The sequence below is a fragment of the Oryctolagus cuniculus genome, chromosome 9, assembly GCF_051225735.1.
Source record: "Oryctolagus cuniculus isolate XC-2025 breed Fujian yellow rabbit chromosome 9, ASM5122573v1, whole genome shotgun sequence".
Classification (NCBI taxonomy): domain Eukaryota; kingdom Metazoa; phylum Chordata; class Mammalia; order Lagomorpha; family Leporidae; genus Oryctolagus; species Oryctolagus cuniculus.
Genome location: NC_142875.1, coordinates 81,606,254 through 81,622,541, shown reverse-complemented (window position 1 = coordinate 81,622,541; position 16,288 = coordinate 81,606,254). Strand labels below are relative to the sequence as shown.

Genomic DNA, 16,288 nt, shown 5'->3' with positions numbered 1-16,288 from the left:
TTTCTTGGGGCTGGTGCTGTGGTGTAGTGGGCTGAGCCTCTCACTGTGGCGCCAGCATCCCATAAGGGCTCCAGTTTGTGTCTTGGCTGCTCCTCTTCCAATCTAGCTCTGCTATGTCCTGGGAAGGCAGTAGAAGAAGACACAAGTGCTTGGGCCCCTGCACCTGCATGGGAGATCCAGAAGAAGCTCCTGGTCCCTGGCTTCCAGTTGGCCCAGCTCCAGCCATTGTGAGCATTTGGGGATTGACCCAGTAGATGAAAGACGTTTCTCTCCATTTCTCCCTGTCTCTGTAGCTCTACCTCTCAAATATGTAAATAAAATGTTTTAAAAAAACTTTTATTAGTTTTATTTATTTGTTTGAGAGGCAGAGTGAGAGAGGGGGGGAAGAAACAGATAGATCTTCCTTTTGCTAGTTCACTCTCCAAATGCCTGCAATAGCTGTGGCTGGGCAGTTTGAAGCTAGGAGCCCAGAACTCTATCCAGGAGTTCACCATATGGGTGGAAGGGATCCAAGTACTTGGCCCATCATCTTCTGCCTTCTCAGATGCATTATTAGAAAGCTGGGTTGGAAGTGGAGGAGACAGGACTGAAGCCTGTACTCCAATATGAGATGTGGACATCCCAAGCAGCAGCGTAACCCATGGTGCCTTCATGCCTGCCCCTCAAGATATTTTTAATAGGAAATATTATTGTACTCATAGTAATTAGTTTAAAAAAATGGTGCTTTTATTTTTTTGACAGGCAGAGTTAGACAGTGAGAGAGAGAGAGACAGAGAGAAAGGTCTTCCTTCTGATGGTTCACCCCCCAAATGGCCGCTGCGGCCGGCGCACCACGCTGATCCGATGGCAGGAGCCAGGTACTTATCCTGGTCTCCCATGCAGGTGCAGGGCCCAAGCACCTGGGCCATCCTCCACTGCACTCCCGGGGCACAGCAGAGAGCTGGCCTGGAAGAGGGGCAACTGAGACAGAATCCGGTGCCCCAACTGGGACTAGAACCCGGGGTGCCGGTGCTGCAGGTGGAGGATTAACCTCGTGAGCCGAGGCGCCAGCCAAGTAATGGTGCTTTAAGGAACAAAAAAACCATGATTGATATGCAGCACCCTTGGTCATAAGATGGTTTGCCTTGGTATTTACGTGTTTTCTGTTATTTTTGCTTGCTTATCCCTGTGTAATTACATCATCTGTGTTATACAGATCACCTGAAATCCATTGATGTCAGAGATAGCTTTTTATTTTTAGTTGACACAAAGTTCATATTTATGGGGTACCAGTGACATTTCAGTGCATGCATGAAATGTAATGATCAGGTCAGGCCAATTGGCATATGTATCACCTCAAACATTTATCATTTCTTTGTGTTGGGAACATTCAAAGGCAATTGAAATACGCAATTGTTACCAACCATAGTTATTCTACTGTGCTATTGAATATGAAAGAGTTTACTCTACCTATCCACCTGCACTCCTGTGCCCATTAACCTTCTCCCCACCCTTCTTCCTCACATTCACCCTTGGCTTCGGTAACTACTATTGTATGGTCTACTTCCATGAGATCAACTTTTTAGCTTCCATATAGAAGTAAGAACATACGTTTTTATTCTCTGTCAGCCTTTGGTTACACAGGGACCTAGCCTGGGAGCCACCTCTACCAGGGAGCCCTCCTGGATAGCACAGAAGTCAAGGGTCCCTCCCCACCCTGCCCCCAACACAGACCTGCCAGGCCCTGCGGGGAACCCACAGGCATGGAGGGGCTGGAGAAGTTATTGCTTCTGTGATCTGGGGAGTAGATCTGTGGGATGGGATGGGGGAGAGCCAGGAGGTCAGGGGCTGTCCTCATGGGGCCCCACGCCCCGAAACTCACCTAGGCTTGCGCCTTCCCAAGGGCACTACTTCATTTATCAAAATGTCCTCCAGTTTCATCTGTGTTGATGCAGATGACATAAATTTGGTCTTTGTTATGTAAATACATCACACTTTTGATGGACATCTAGGTTGATTCCCTATCTTGGCTGTTATGAATAATACTGCAATCACCATGGGAGTGCAGATGTCTCACATACCGATTTCAATTCCTTAGGATGCGTATCCAGAGTTTTGGGATCATAAGGTAGTTCTATTTCTAGTTTTTTCAAGGAAACTCTATACCATGTTCTATAATGACTCACTAATTTACATTCCTACCAGCAGTGTATGTATGAAAGTTCCCCTTTCTCTGCAACCTCACCAGCATTTTTTATTTTTTGTCTTTTTATGCACATGCATTTATTTTTCATTTATTTGAAAGGCAGAGAGAGAGAGAGAGAGAGAGAGAGAGAGAGAGAGAAAGTTTTCTATCCACAGTTTCACTCTTCAAACCCCTGCAACATCCAGGGCTAGTACTATGGCACTCAGTCTAGGTTTTCCAGGTGGGTGGCAGGAACCCAAGTACGGACTCATTATCTGCTGCCTCCCAAGGTTTGCATTAGCAGGAAGCTGAAGTTGGAAGTGGAGCTGAGACTTGAATCCAGGCACTCCAATATGGGATATGGGCGCCCCAAGCTGTGTCTTTGCTGCACCAAATGCCCAACTATTAAATGTGTGTAACTCAACTGTGTTAGCATAATCCTTAATAGACTTTAACTGTTACAAAGAATACATGATGAAACAGTGTTGATTTTTTTAAAAGATTTATTTATTCATTTGAAAGTCAGAGTTACACAGAGAGAGGAGAGGCAGAGAGAGAGAGAGAGGTCTTCCATCTACTGGTTCACTCCCAGATGGCTACAACGGCTGGAGCTGTGCCAATCCAAAGCCAGGAGCCAGGAGCCAGGAGCTTCTTCTGGGTCTCCCACATGGGTGCAGGGGCCCAAGGACTTGGGCCGTCTTCTACTGCTTTCCCAGGCCATAGCAGAGAGCTGGATTGGAAGAGGAGCAGCCGGGTCTCAAAACGGTGCCCAAATGGGATGCCAGCGCTTCAGGCCAGAGTGTTAACCAGCTGTGCCTCAGTGCCGGCCCCAGTGTTGATTATTTATTATAAGTTGTTAAAAAATAACACTTTGGCTAAGGATTGCAGAGTCTACAGCTTTGTTTTCTGGTAGGAAGCCACTAACCATGTAGGCTTATTGAGCACTTCTTGAAATACAACTATTGCAAATTGATATGTGCTATAAGTGTAAAATTCACAGTAGGAACAAAAGAATGTAAAATAGCTCAATAAATTATATATTTATTGTGAAAATGACAATAGTTGAATGTTATGCTACATAAAAATATTAGTACAATTAATTTCATTGGCTGGCTTTTATTTTATTTTTCAAATTTATTTTATTTTATTTTATTTTTTTGACAGGCAGAGTGGACAGTGAGAGAGAGAGACAGAGAGAAAGGTCTTCCTTTTCCATTGGTTCACCCCCCAATGGCCTCTACAGCCAGCGCGCTGTGGCTGGTGCACTGCGCTGATCCGAAGCCAGGAGCCAGGTGCTTCTCCTGGTCCCCCATGGGGTGCAGGGCACAAGCACTTGGGCCATCCTTCACTGCACTCCCAGGCCACAGCAGAGAGCTGTACTGGAAGAGGAGCAACCAGGACAGAATCTGGCGCCCCGACTGGGACTAGAACCCAGGGTGCCGGGGCCACAGGCGAAGGATTAGCCTAGTGAGTCACGGCGCTGGCCGGTTTTTATTTTTAAAATGAGAAAACTAGGGGCTGGCATTGTGGCATAGTGGGTAAAGCCGTTGCCTGTGACATCAGCGTCCCATATTGGCATGGGTTTGAGTCCTGGCTGCTCCACTTCCAATGCAGCTCTCTGCTATGGCCTGGGAAAGCAGTAGAAGATGGCCCAAGTGGTTGGACACCCATGCACTTACGTGGGAGATCCAGAAGAAACTGCAGGCTCCTGACTTTGGATCAGCTCAGCTCTGGCTGTTGTAGCCATTTGGGGAGTGAACCAGTGGACAAAAGACCTCTTTCTGTCTCTCTTTCTCTCTGTCTGTAACTCTGCCTCTTAAATGAATAAATAAACAAATCTTTAAAAAATGAGAAAACTTTAAATAGCATACATGGTTCACATCATGTTTCTGTTGACAGCACAGCTTTTGCAGGATTGTACACGGTAACACACGTGTAATTATTTGAAGGGCAGAGAGAGATAGAGAGAGAGACAGAGAGAGACAGAGAGAGAGAGAGAGAGAGAGAGAGAGAGGTTGGTATATTCTATCTGCTTGTTCACTCCCCAAATAGCTTCAATGACTGGGGCTGGGTCAGGCCATACCCCAGCACTTGGGCCATCTTCCACTACTATCCCAGGCACATTAGCAGGAGCATTGTAAGTAAGGATTGTAGGCGGAGCAGCTGGGACTCCAATCGGCAACACGGCAGTGGCTTAATCCACTGCGACACAGTGTCAAGACTGGCCAAGACTTTTTAAGGAATTAAATGTACTCAACATGAGACCTATAGGACAATGTTTATAAAGAAAGTCGTAGGGAAACTGCCTTGGCTTCTGTTTACCAGCTGTAGCATTAGGTTTAATTACAAAGTGGGCAAAGTTCACCTTCAAGTCCCCTCCCCTAATTTTCCTTGTGGCACCCTTCCCTTGCAGGTCTCCCCCTGTTGGAAATCTCAGTGCTTTGCTTAGCCCTTTTTCTTACCTGTCTCTACACAAGGAAAGTAATCTGACAATGCAGGGTGGAGTGGAAGCGTGGACTGACAAGAACATGCAATTAGTGGAGATTTCCCAGGTGATTTGGTATTGTTGCACTCCAGGACTTGCCTGGAGTCTACAGATGACTGTGGCAAATATTCAGGAATATTTGCATTGTAAACCAGGGTCATAAGAGGGCACAGAGCCTAATGGAGGGTTAATCATGGAAATTCTAGGCATCATGTGCTGAGATTGGAATGGAGAGGAAGGAAGAGCCCTCATCCTTCCTTGCAGTGGCAGTGGGGTTATGAATGGGGCCAGCTCTAGGGGTACGGAGAAGACTATCCCAGAGCTTTAGCTGATTGTCTAGTGCCTGAAATACCACAGCTAATTTCTATTGGGCCTGGTCTGCTGATGCATACCTTTGGGCTGTTGTGTTATCTTTTTCAAGGAGTACAACTACATTCCTACATACTTGCTGAAGATCTGATGCCTTAATCCAGAGAATAAGTCTAGTGGGAGTTTCAACAGTGTTGTAGACTGACAGGAGTCATATTTTTGGCTTGATCATCCTTTGGGATGTACTTTGAGTTGTAACAAAATAGGTCATAGTGTTTGTCTAGGTAAGGACGGGTCTCCATTTACTAACTAGCTGCCCAGTGTGCCTTACTATGTGTGATAAAGGTTTTACTGCTTTTGGGAAATCATGATGCAGTGTAGTCAGGCTATATTAAAAATGTGGAAGGGGCAATGGAGGTGTGATTAGGGCTGTTCATACTAACTATATGCATTCCTAGAAGGGGCCATCAAAGAAGGAGGTACCTTTCTCTGAAGGGAGGAGAGACCCTCCAGTTTGCTTATGGCCCTGTCTAAACACTGACGGAGTTTGTGGACTCAAAAGGCTCCCATAGCCTTGGCAGCTCATGACAAGAGCCTCGGGTGATCACTGACGTCATAAATAAGAGTGACAATTGTTAAATCAACAACAGGAATCACTGTGTACTTATTCCCCATGTAGGATCTCTGTCCTTAATGAGTTATACTATGAGAATTAACAGTAAAACTAGTCTTCAAACAGTGCTTTATACTTTTGTCTGTGTGGGTGCAAACTGTTGAAATTATTACTTAATATAGAGTTGATCTTCCGTATATAAAGATAATTAAAAATGAATCTTAATAAAGAATGTGATGGGAGAGGGAGTAGGAGGTGGGATGGTTTGGGGGTGGGAAGGTGGGTATAGGAAGAATTGCTATATTTCAAAAGCTGTCCCTATGAAATTTATATTTATTAAATAAAAGCTTTCAAAAAAAAAAAGTGTAAGGAGAAGAAAAGCCTAAAAAATGAAACTAGATTTAGATTATTAAAAAAAAACTGCATGCATTCCTGATGCCTTCCAACTTCCTAAAACTCCTCTAACCTCAGGTTTAGATCCTACAAAAAAAAAAAAAAAAAAAAAAAAAAAAGCAAGAAAGAAAGAAAAAAAAAAAAGAAAAAGAAAGAAAGAGAAAAATAGAAGCAAAAAACCCAGATAACCCAAAAATGAATGATGAATAATGGTTATCCCCCACATAAAAAATTTGTGTCCTCATCCTCAGAACTTTTGAATATGATAGTTTCCATGGTAAAATGCATTAAGGTTGCAGAGTGAAATAAGGTTGCTGCAATTGGTGTTGTGGCACACGCCATTAAGCTGCTGCTTGCAACACCAGCATCCCATGGGAACACTGGTCTAAGTTTCAGCTGTTCCACTTCCAATTCAGCTCCCTGCTAATGTGCCTGGGAGATCAGTGGAAAATGGTCTGAATCCTTGGGCTCCTGTTAACCATGTAGGGAACCCAGATGGAGTTCCAGGCTCCCAGTTTTTGCCTGGTCCAGCACTTGCCATATGGCCTTTTGGGGAGTGAACCAGCAGATGGCTCACTATCTCCCTTTCTCTCTATAACTCTGCTTTTCAAATAATGCATAAATAAACAAATCTTTTTTTTTTAAGAAATAAGGCTGATAATTGTCTGATCTTACATGAGAGATATTAGCGTGGATTATCCAGGTGGGCCCAGTATTATTACAAAAGTCTTAAAAGTGGATAAGGGAGGGAAAGGAGAACGAGAGAAAGCGATACGATGCTCGAAGCAGGGTCAGAGAGGTGCTATGGTGCTGGCTTTGAAGCTGGATGGAGACATGAGCCAAGGAATGTGGGCAGCCTCTAGAAACTAGAAATGGCAAGCAAATGGGTCCTCCCACAGGGTCTCCAGAAAGGACCACAGCCCTGCAGAGACCTTGATTTCAGCTCAGGGAGATGTGTGTCAGACTTCTGAATTACTGAACTGTAGGACAATTTGTGCTGTGTCACACCACTCACTTTGTGGTCATTTGTTCTAGCAGCAGTAGAAATAATACATGTGAGGGCTGGATTTGTGATTCTTCATAATCACAGATAATTCTTCTAATCAAGTCTTTCTAAGATGAGCATTTTTATATGTTCCCACATAAGCTCTGTTTCTCAGAGTGTAAAGCATTCACAACTGAGCTTTGGATGGTCAGGTCCATATATACTACATCCAATCACATTGCTCCTGACAAACTACAATGGGATTGTTTTTAAATCCAGAAACCTAGTAGTTTTGTTTAAATATCAGTGTTAGACAATAGTGCTTTAAATGAAGGTTTGTGTCACTATTATTATTTTTTCTTTTTTTTTTGACAGGCAGAGTTAGACTGTGAGAGAGAGAGAGAGAGAGAGAGACAGAGAGAAAGGTCTTCCTTTTCCATTGCTTCACCCCCCAAATGGCCGCCACGGCTAGCACGATGCACTGATCCAAAGCCAGGAGCCAGGTGCTTCCTTCCCTCCAGTCTCCCATGTGGGTGCAGGGCCCAAGCAGATACTTTCATTGAGTGTGTGAATTGTTTAAGAATGATGTGCTCTATCTCGTGTGTGGCAGTGAGTCCTGAGATGGCTAAAGGTGTTGCATCAGCTCTGTGAGCAGAGAGCGGACTGGAACGGAGCAACCAGCTCAGAATCCAGCACCCCGATCGAGACTAGAACCTGGGATGCTGGCGCCGCAGGGTGAGGATTAGCCAAGTGAGCCGTGGCGCTGGCTGTCACTATTTTCTGTAAATCCACTTGCCATTGTATAAAAGCAAACCCTTTTATGAGAAGCAATGTCTCATTGATGCTTTAAAATTTTTTTTTCTATCTGGCCTAATGGTAACTCCCTGCTATCCTCCACTGTAAATCTCTTTTGAATGCTGTCTCCTTTCTGGCCCAAGCTTTCCTTGGGTTCAATTCTGTAGTGTTGGCGGACTGAATGAACACTATGTATTCTGGGGCCAGTGCTGTGGCATAGTGGGTAAAGCTACCACCTGCAGTGCCAGCATCCTATATGGGTGCCGGTTCGAGTCCAGGCTGCTTCACTTCTGATCCAGCTCTCTGCTGTGGCCTGGGAAAGCAGTAGAAGACGGCCCAAGTCCTTGGGCCCCTACACCCACATGGGAGACCCAGAAGAAGCTCCTACTCCTGGCTTCAGATTGGTGCAGCTCTGACTGTTGCTGCCAGCTGGGGAGTGAACCAGCAGATGGAAGAGCCCCCCCCCCCCCGCCCCCGCCTCTCCTCTCTCTGTGTAACTCTGACTTTCAAATAAATAAATAAATCTTAAAAAAAATATGTATTCTGGGTTTCACCACTGTCACTCATGACACACCATTGTCTAACAGGGTTCATGCTGAAACGGGCAAAACTGCTCACAGAGCTGATGCAACACCTTTAGCCATCTCAGGACTCACTGCCACACACGAGATAGAGCACATCATTCTTAAACAATTCACACACTCAATGAAAGTATCTGCTGGGTGCCTGCTGGGATAAGAACAGTGAAAAACTCATGCAAGAAGTCTGGCCCTCCTTCTGCTTTTCTTTTGAACTTTTCTTTTCTTTTTAAAAAAAAAAAAAACGATTTATTTATTTCAAAGATGGAGTTACAGAGAGAGAGAGAGAGAGAGAGAGAGGAGACATAGAAAGAGATCTTCCATCTACTGATTCACTTCCCAAATGGGCCCAATAGCCTGGGCTGCAGCAGGCCTAAGCCAGGAGCTAGGCTAGGCACTTCTTCTATGTCTTCCATATGTGTGGCAGGGGCCCAGGGACTTGGGACATCTTTCCCTGCTTTCCCAACTGCATTAGTATCGAACTGGATTGGAAATGGAGCAGCAGGGACTCCAACCAGTGCCCATATGGGATACAGGCACTGCAGATGGCAAGATGGCAGGTAACCCCACTGTGCCACAGTGTCAACCCCTTAAACTTTCCTGTGTTCTGTGTTTGGAGGTTTGAGAATTGAAGAGGGCAAAGAAAGAAAGATAGCAACCATCAAAGAGTTATAATTTTTTTCTAGATCTCTCTGGCCGGGCAAGATTTTTGTTGCTGTTAACAGTGATATAAAGTAGGGAAATTCCTGAGATGGTTTTAAAAAGGGGTCGGAAAGAACTCACAGCAGATTTAAATCAAATGTGTAAGATGGGTAGAAGCCTTGTGTCTATTCAATGGCAGCATCTCAGTGGATTACAGTAACTCAGGTCTAGTGATCATGGAGGGGACTTTAGCAGCATCGTCTGGGGAAACCTCCTGAAAGCCCAACGAATCGGGCTCAGCACCCACAGGCTCCCTGGCTGCAGATGACGGCATCTTTTACCATCTTACCATCTTTCCCACCTCCATGATAGTAGTTTGTGTGTCAGCATTACTTTTGCTTCCATTGATAAATACCCTATTGCAATCCATAGCGCACTTCACGTGTCTTCATCACTGAAAAAAGATTTTCTCTGGAACAAATCTGGAGTAACGAAATACACCATACCAGGGGAGACGGGCCCGCAGCAGGGATGGTGATACCAGAAGCCAAAGCAGAAAAGCGAAGAAGCCCGTTCTCCAGCTCCTGGAGGGGCCCGCACGCCGGCGATCGGCGTGGTGAGCGGCACAGCCCGCGCATCCCGCGGCGGCCGACCCAGCGCCGCCCCCGCGGGAGGTGCAGGCGGCAGACGTCCACCTGTTGCTGTCCCCCTCGCGGCCCTGCGACCCCGTCTCCTTCCAAAAGTTCAGGTTCGACAACGCGAAGCAACGGGATGCTCAGTCACAGGTTGGATTACTATGTGCGTCCCCCCCCCCCCCCCCCAGCTTCTGCTGCCCCTTAAACAGCGTCTCCAAATCTCAAAGCGGTGGAATTTAGCAAAGACCCAACAGGGAATGCCAGAAAAAAAAAAAAAAAAAAAAAAAGACCTGTGGCTCACTCAGAGTATCCGGGCCAGAGTTATCTGGGAAGGAGCGAAGTAGTTAATAACACCAATTTTGCTAACATAGCACAACATCGGGGCGGGACGTCAGCGTTTTAAAAACCGCCCAACCTTTACCCAAAAAGTTAGGGATACAGAACCGCAACCACTGTTCTCCGCAGAGGCTGACTGGGTACCGACAGCGGCCCATCACACACTCGGCCCCCGCGGCGACGTGCTTCTGCGGCTGCGCGCGCGCTCACCGGGCGGGGCGGAGGAGGGGCCTGCGCGTGCGCGCGGACGGGGCGGGGCCCCGGGGAGCCCAGCGGGCGGACGAGCGCGCGCAGGGCCATGCGGTCGGCAGGGGGCGCTGCGCACCCACGCCGCGCTCTGCCTGCCCCCGGGTGCTGTCCGCGGCGGTTCGATTGGAGCAGCCTCCGAAGAGCGCTTGGCGCCATTTTGAAGCGGAGAGGAGGAGGAACGGCCGGGCTGGCTGCGGAAGGGGAGGGGGGGGAGGAGGCGATTGGATGCGGCGGCGGCGGCGGATCCCGGAGAGCAGCGGAGTGAGAGGAGTAGCGAGTCGGGCACCCGGAGGTAGGCAACAATTCAGTTAACGGAAAGAAAAATGTCCCTCCTCTGTGCTCGCCGCGCTCCATTTTTCAGCGGCCGCCACCACGGCTGTGTGTGTGGGGTGGTGTGCGGCGGGGCTGGAGCGGCGCCCGCCCGCCTGCCAGCCGAGCCGAGCCTCCGGGGCGTCGGGGGCTGCAGCGGCCGGCTGCCTGGCGGCGGCCGGGGGTCTGGGGGGCGCGGGCCCGGCTGCGGGTGGGGGCGGGGAGGGCCGGCGGTCGGCGCGCGCTCCTGCACGCCGCGGGCTCTAGCCGCAGCCGCTGGAAATTAAACTTGCCGCCGTGGTCCGAGCCGGGGCGCCCGCGGTGGCGGCGGGCAGTGACCTTGCGCGCGGGGCGGGGGTCCCGGGGCAGCCCCCGCGGCGCGCCCGCCGCCCCTCCCCCCGCGCCCCGGCGGCCCGCGGCTGTTTCCCGGGCGGCAGGCGGGCGGCGCGGTGCTCCTGTTGAATCCTCCCGCGGGCGGGTTTTTCCCCCTTCCGGGCGGCGCGGGGCCCCGGGGGGCGCCCTCGGAGCTCTCGGCGGGTCCCCGCGCGCCGCCCGGCCTGGCCGCGGGGCCGGGGCGGCGGGCTCGGGAGAGTGACATTTTCGCACGGTGGGACCCGGCCGCCGCCGGCGGAGAAAGCGCGCTTCCCCGCGCCGCTCGGAGCTGGTGCTGGGCAGCCCGAGGACCCAATTGAGGAAGAGCGGAGCGCGGGCGTGAAGTGACTCCTCCCCGGCGGCGGCTTTGGCTTCGGCAGGACCGGCCGCCCAGTGGGTGTGCGGTCGTGAACAGCTACCCCCCCCCCCCCCCCCGTTTTTTTTTTTGCACTGTTATTTTGTCGACACTTGAAAAGTTTTGGGTCCGGAGAGAAAGCCGCTGCTGTGGGTTTCCAGGCTGCTCTCGGCGGCTCGACTGTTAACCCGCGGGAGCGAGTTTGCACGCCGAAGCGCGGCCCCTGCCCTGGTCCGCGGCCCCTCGGGCTGCCGCTGGCCGCGGGCGCTGTGGGCTCGGGCTCCGGGGGCCTCCGGCGCCCCACTCTGCCAGGACCGCTGGGCTCACGCCCTTCTTAGGAAGGGATGGATGGGCGCTAGTGTCCCCGTTGGTTGAACAGTTTTCGGAAACTTTTGCTTGTAGCCTGGGATTCGGGAGGTTGGTCTGGGGTCTTGAGAGAGGTGGGGAGTCCCGTACTGCCTTCCCAATAAGCACTAGAAACGCGTGTGTTTATGTGCAGGGGGCGAGCTGTTCAGTCAGTCCTAAGTATTTAAAACCTGAATGGCAGTGAAATCATTGTTCTGGGTTGCCCGTGGATAAGGCTTCAAGACAAAACAGTTTTCTCTGTTAACTGGTGGTGGTCAAGTGAAATAGGAACGCAAGTGTGGGCTTGAAAGAACACTTACCTATGCAGTGCGCATAATCAGCTGTTAGCATTTTTAGGGACAATGAATCGAGTTATTCCTGTGGTGTGTACAGTTCAGTTTGTGGAACAGTTAATCTTGCTTCTCATGTTGATAGCAAAAAACTCAATTAAAATTTATGGTGATGGCTGTGTGGGTGAAACTTACAGCGTGGGACCTCTTGTATTGATTGATCTGTTCTCAAAACCTTAACTATAAAAATACATCTTGAACCAGAACATTCTGCTTACAAATACATAGAAAAGATGCACTTCAGACAGAACGGAAATAGCTTTTTCCCCTTTTTCTGATGGTTTGAAAAATTTTTTCTCAGCTAGGGTGTTTTTTGAAGGTGTCTTTTAAATGGGACAGTAGTGCTTCTTCCCCCTCCTCGGTTTGTAAGAACTTTGTTATTTCTCTTTTGATTTAAGCTGATTCTTCCTGTGTTAAGTTTGCTTTTGCAGTGGTTTTTGTTACTCTTCCTGTCACCTTACTCTTCCTTGGTTCCTCTCCCCACTTCCTAGAGAATTCACGGAGTTAGGTGGTGATAGTCATTCTTGTCATAGGTAGTTTTGTGCTCAGGTTATTTGTACTAAGAGTCTACGGGTTGGCTGTCCTAATGTTTAAGTTAAAATTGTTCTGTAGTTCTGTTTAACAGTTACAGAGGGTAATATTTTGAGGACTAGTCTTTATCAGTAACTTGCTAAGCCTAAAATAAAGTGATGCCCTGTAAGAGGGCTGTCCTTGGGTAGCATATACCCAAAGCTTTGCGAGGAAGGGAATATTTTGGGTGGTCATGTTCTTTTTGCTTATTCCTCTTGGGAAACACAGAAGCTGTCCTTTGACTTCTGAGTGCTACTCCTTTGATCATGTTTGTTTAGAACAGACAGTTGAGCTTACTCTGATTTGGTTTGGGAACTCTTGGGTGACAAGTATTGTATACAGCTTATGTTAGAAAAGAGTGATTTTGTGTTCCTTTCATTAATGTTAGAGAGCTAATAGGAAACTCAGGATCTCCACTTAAGCTATTTTAGATGTGAGAAAATAGTTTCAGATTATAATTTGATTAACTTATCCAAGGTCACAGTCATATTCATGTAGTGGAATTGGGGTAGCCCGTAGGTCTCCCTGAAGCTTAGAAACTTCCCGTGGTCTGTATGTTTAATTTCAAGAATTAGCAGTATTATTTTCCATTTCCTTCTCACTTTTCTTCAACCAGAAACTAAAATTTCAGGGATAATGGTTTCAGATGCGGCTTTTAATCATTTCTATCCAGGAATCAGTCCACTTCTGTTGTCTCAAAAGATAACTGCTTGCATGTCTGTCTCCTGGTGCTGCTTGCTCTTTCAGGCTGTAACATTACTTGACATAGCATTTATTCCTTGTGAAACTTGTAAGCCAGAGTAATTTGGAAGTTAGTACTGAACTGTGTTATTAAGAGTGTGTGTGTGTGTGTGTGTGTGTGTGTGTGTGTGTGTATGGGGAGGGAGAGACTGACTGACTGTATGTGTTCTTTTTTTTCCCTAACTTTCAAAATCAGATTGTTACACAGGTCATTTGTTCCCTCCAGTTACAATAGGCATTTTATTTGGGTTGAGTATTCCTGTTTAGAAATGTTAAAAATTCTATAAATGTGTAGTTTAAAAGTGAGCTCAGTAATTTCTCTGAGAAGGTATTTACTTTTAAGCTTACTCAAGAAGGAACCAAATGGTTTGCAGTTCTGACTTCTTGGAGAGTAGAGTTCAGCTCTTTACGCACACTGTTGTGTACCACCTGATCATAATCATTTCTCCCAGTGCTTGAAAAAAGTTTTATGATCCTTTCTTACTAATTAGTTCAGAATTAAAAATAAGTTTGCGCATTGAGACTGTAATTGTTTTAGCAGCCACAAGTGATTATGTAATGAGAAGAAAATCATGATAAAACTCAAGTGAATAAAATTTAGTTGTTTAAATCGTAAAGCCATTAATCTGAGACATTAAAATATCCATAATTATTATACTCTAATGATGAAACATTAGTAGTAAGCAGTAATTAGAAATTTTTGGTTTGTTACTGTAAAACTTGGTAGTTAAAGGCTGTGGAGGAAAGACTGATTAAAGCAGGGAACTCTTCTGAGGCATCTTTGGGCTCTAGAAGGACTTCACTAGCCTGGTGCTCTCTTTGAAAGAGAATGCTCTGAATCGGTTCAGTTACAGTGGGACAAATATTGAGCTTCTGGACAAGCAGGAGATGAGGACTGAGGCATTCTGCCCTGTGGAAGGAGTCACTGGCCTCCACTCCCAGGTGAGGAGAGCTCAGACCAAGGGAGTGGTTCCCAGCTGATGCTTCATTCTGAAAGGAGCACGTGGTCCCTCTTCAGTGACCATGACAGTTGTGCTTCTGTGTGTGTAAGAGTGAGGTTAGCCAAGACTAGAAATACAGTTGATAGGGAGATGGAGGGGGTGTCTCTCCCTAGGAGAGAATGGTTAGGGACCTGAAAGGAATGAAAATCAATGGCTCCTTAGGCAGTGAAGGGATTTCCTTACTCTTTTTTCCTGTTGGAAGTGATCTTGGGGAAGGAAGAAACGATTTTGAAGGAAAATTCCATATCCCAAAATGTATCCCTTACTAACTGAAATACTACTGGGCAGTTTCAGTTAGCTTTCAGATGTGGGCTAATGTGGTTGTTGAGTGAATTGGTGGTAAGTCGTGTATTTTAAGTTGAAAAGTTGTATATGTTTTTTAAAAAAAGCCTAATGGTACAGGAACATAAAAAATTACTTTTTTCCTCTTCCTCCCAGAAGGTAAACCACTGTTTACAGTTCCAGAAAGTTTAATTCATAAAAATATTTGTATAAATAGCAGTGTGTTATACTATTATGTTGTACTGCTGTTTACTTTTTTTGAACTGTGGCTTTTTTCTCCTTGGTTAATGTCACAGAACTCTTAATATTGGCATGATCAATGTAACTAAAAATAATTAGGGCGCTTTATTATAAGTATATTCCATAATTTATTTTTTCTTACTCCTGTTGAATGACAGTAGGTTGTAGAAGTTTATGCTAACCAGCAACATATGAGTATGCCTGTTACATGCTCACCAGTATTGAACTTGCTGAAACTTTATGGCTTTTGCCAAATTGGTATGCAAAGTATGTTTTTGTTTTTTGAGTTTACATTTCTTTGATTATGAGTGAGGATGAACATTTATATCTTGTTTTGGGGGGAGGTTACTTGCAGCATATACTGTAGTTCAAGTACTTTAATTTACTTGATGCAACACCCTCCCACTCTTTCCAGCACCAGTCCTTTTCTGAGAGCTACAGTGTGCTGAGAGAGGTCATGGAGGAATAAGATTTTGGAACCTACAGCACTTTGGGAGGTAGTGGTGCTCTGAATGGAGTGGCTGTGGTGTTAGGCCTTGAGTAACTAGGTGTCAGTACCAGAGTATTGAAAGCCCTTGGCTTGTCATAGAAGAGAGACAGAAGCAACCTGAAGGGAGATTTTAGAGTCTGGATAAATAAGCTATATGTATAGTCAGCTCAGCCTTGGTGCTGTCTGCTTGTCACGTCTTGTCACTTCCCATCCCCTTCAATTGTCATTTCATGTTTAAATTTTATTTTTATGAGAGAGAGACCCTCATCCTCTGATTTCACTCCTCAAATGCCCACAATAGCTCAGGGCTGGGCCAGGCAAAGCCAGGTGCCTGGCACTCCAACTGGTGTGGGTTACTGGAACTTGAGTACTTGAACAATCACCTGCTGCCTCTCAGGTATGTATTAGCAGGAAGCTGGATCCAAAATGGAGTGGGGACTCAAACCAGGCACTTCAATATGGGATGTGGGCACTCCAGCATTGGCTTACCTGCTCTGCCAAATGCCTACCCGGTGTCATTTTATTTCTACTCATACTGTCATTTGATGTGTTCTTCTTCCCTGGAAGGGGTTGCAACCTGGATCTTGGGATTTCAGTTCCTCCAGAGATGAGGGCTTAGTTTTTCTTAGAAGGGAAACTGATTTTTCCCTTGAACCAGTCAAAGGAAGCAGTTTATTTCTAGAATCCTTTAGATCTATTTCCTCATCTTTAGTAGTGTCTCTCTGTAGCTGATATGCTGCTAGAGCAGATGTGGAGAACCTTTTTTCTGCCAAGAGCCATTGCTTATATATACCTTAATTTGTGGCCATTACATATTAACAACTGAAAAAGTAGCCTGCAATAGATTTACTGAGTTTCAAGTTCACTTGTGGTTGCCTTGAAGGGTCAGTCCAATGACTGACCACAGGCCCAGTGTTCATCTCCCCTGTGCTAGAGTGTCTGCGGTCTTACATACTGAACTGTACAGAAATCTTATGCTGGTAAGACTACATGAAGTTTGGTCCCATGTAATCCTTGTGTACTGTTCTCTCAATACATCCATCTTCACG

At 46.7% G+C, this 16,288-nt stretch overlaps 1 protein-coding gene across 8 annotated transcripts in view; it reads left to right on the top strand.

Annotated features, from left to right (window-relative positions):
- Positions 1-10,274: 10,274 nt before the first annotated feature.
- PDS5B (PDS5 cohesin associated factor B) overlaps positions 10,275-16,288 on the top strand; it is a 202,808-nt gene continuing 196,794 nt past the window's right edge. For 6 of the 8 annotated variants that reach the window (XM_089304245.1, XM_089304244.1, XM_089304242.1 and 3 more), the window contains exon 1: positions 10,275-10,476. The gene's annotated coding sequence lies outside the window, so the exon portion shown is untranslated. The remainder of the gene's footprint in view (positions 10,477-16,288) is intronic. The other 2 variants (XM_089304243.1, XM_089304241.1) reach the window with 1 other exon arrangement.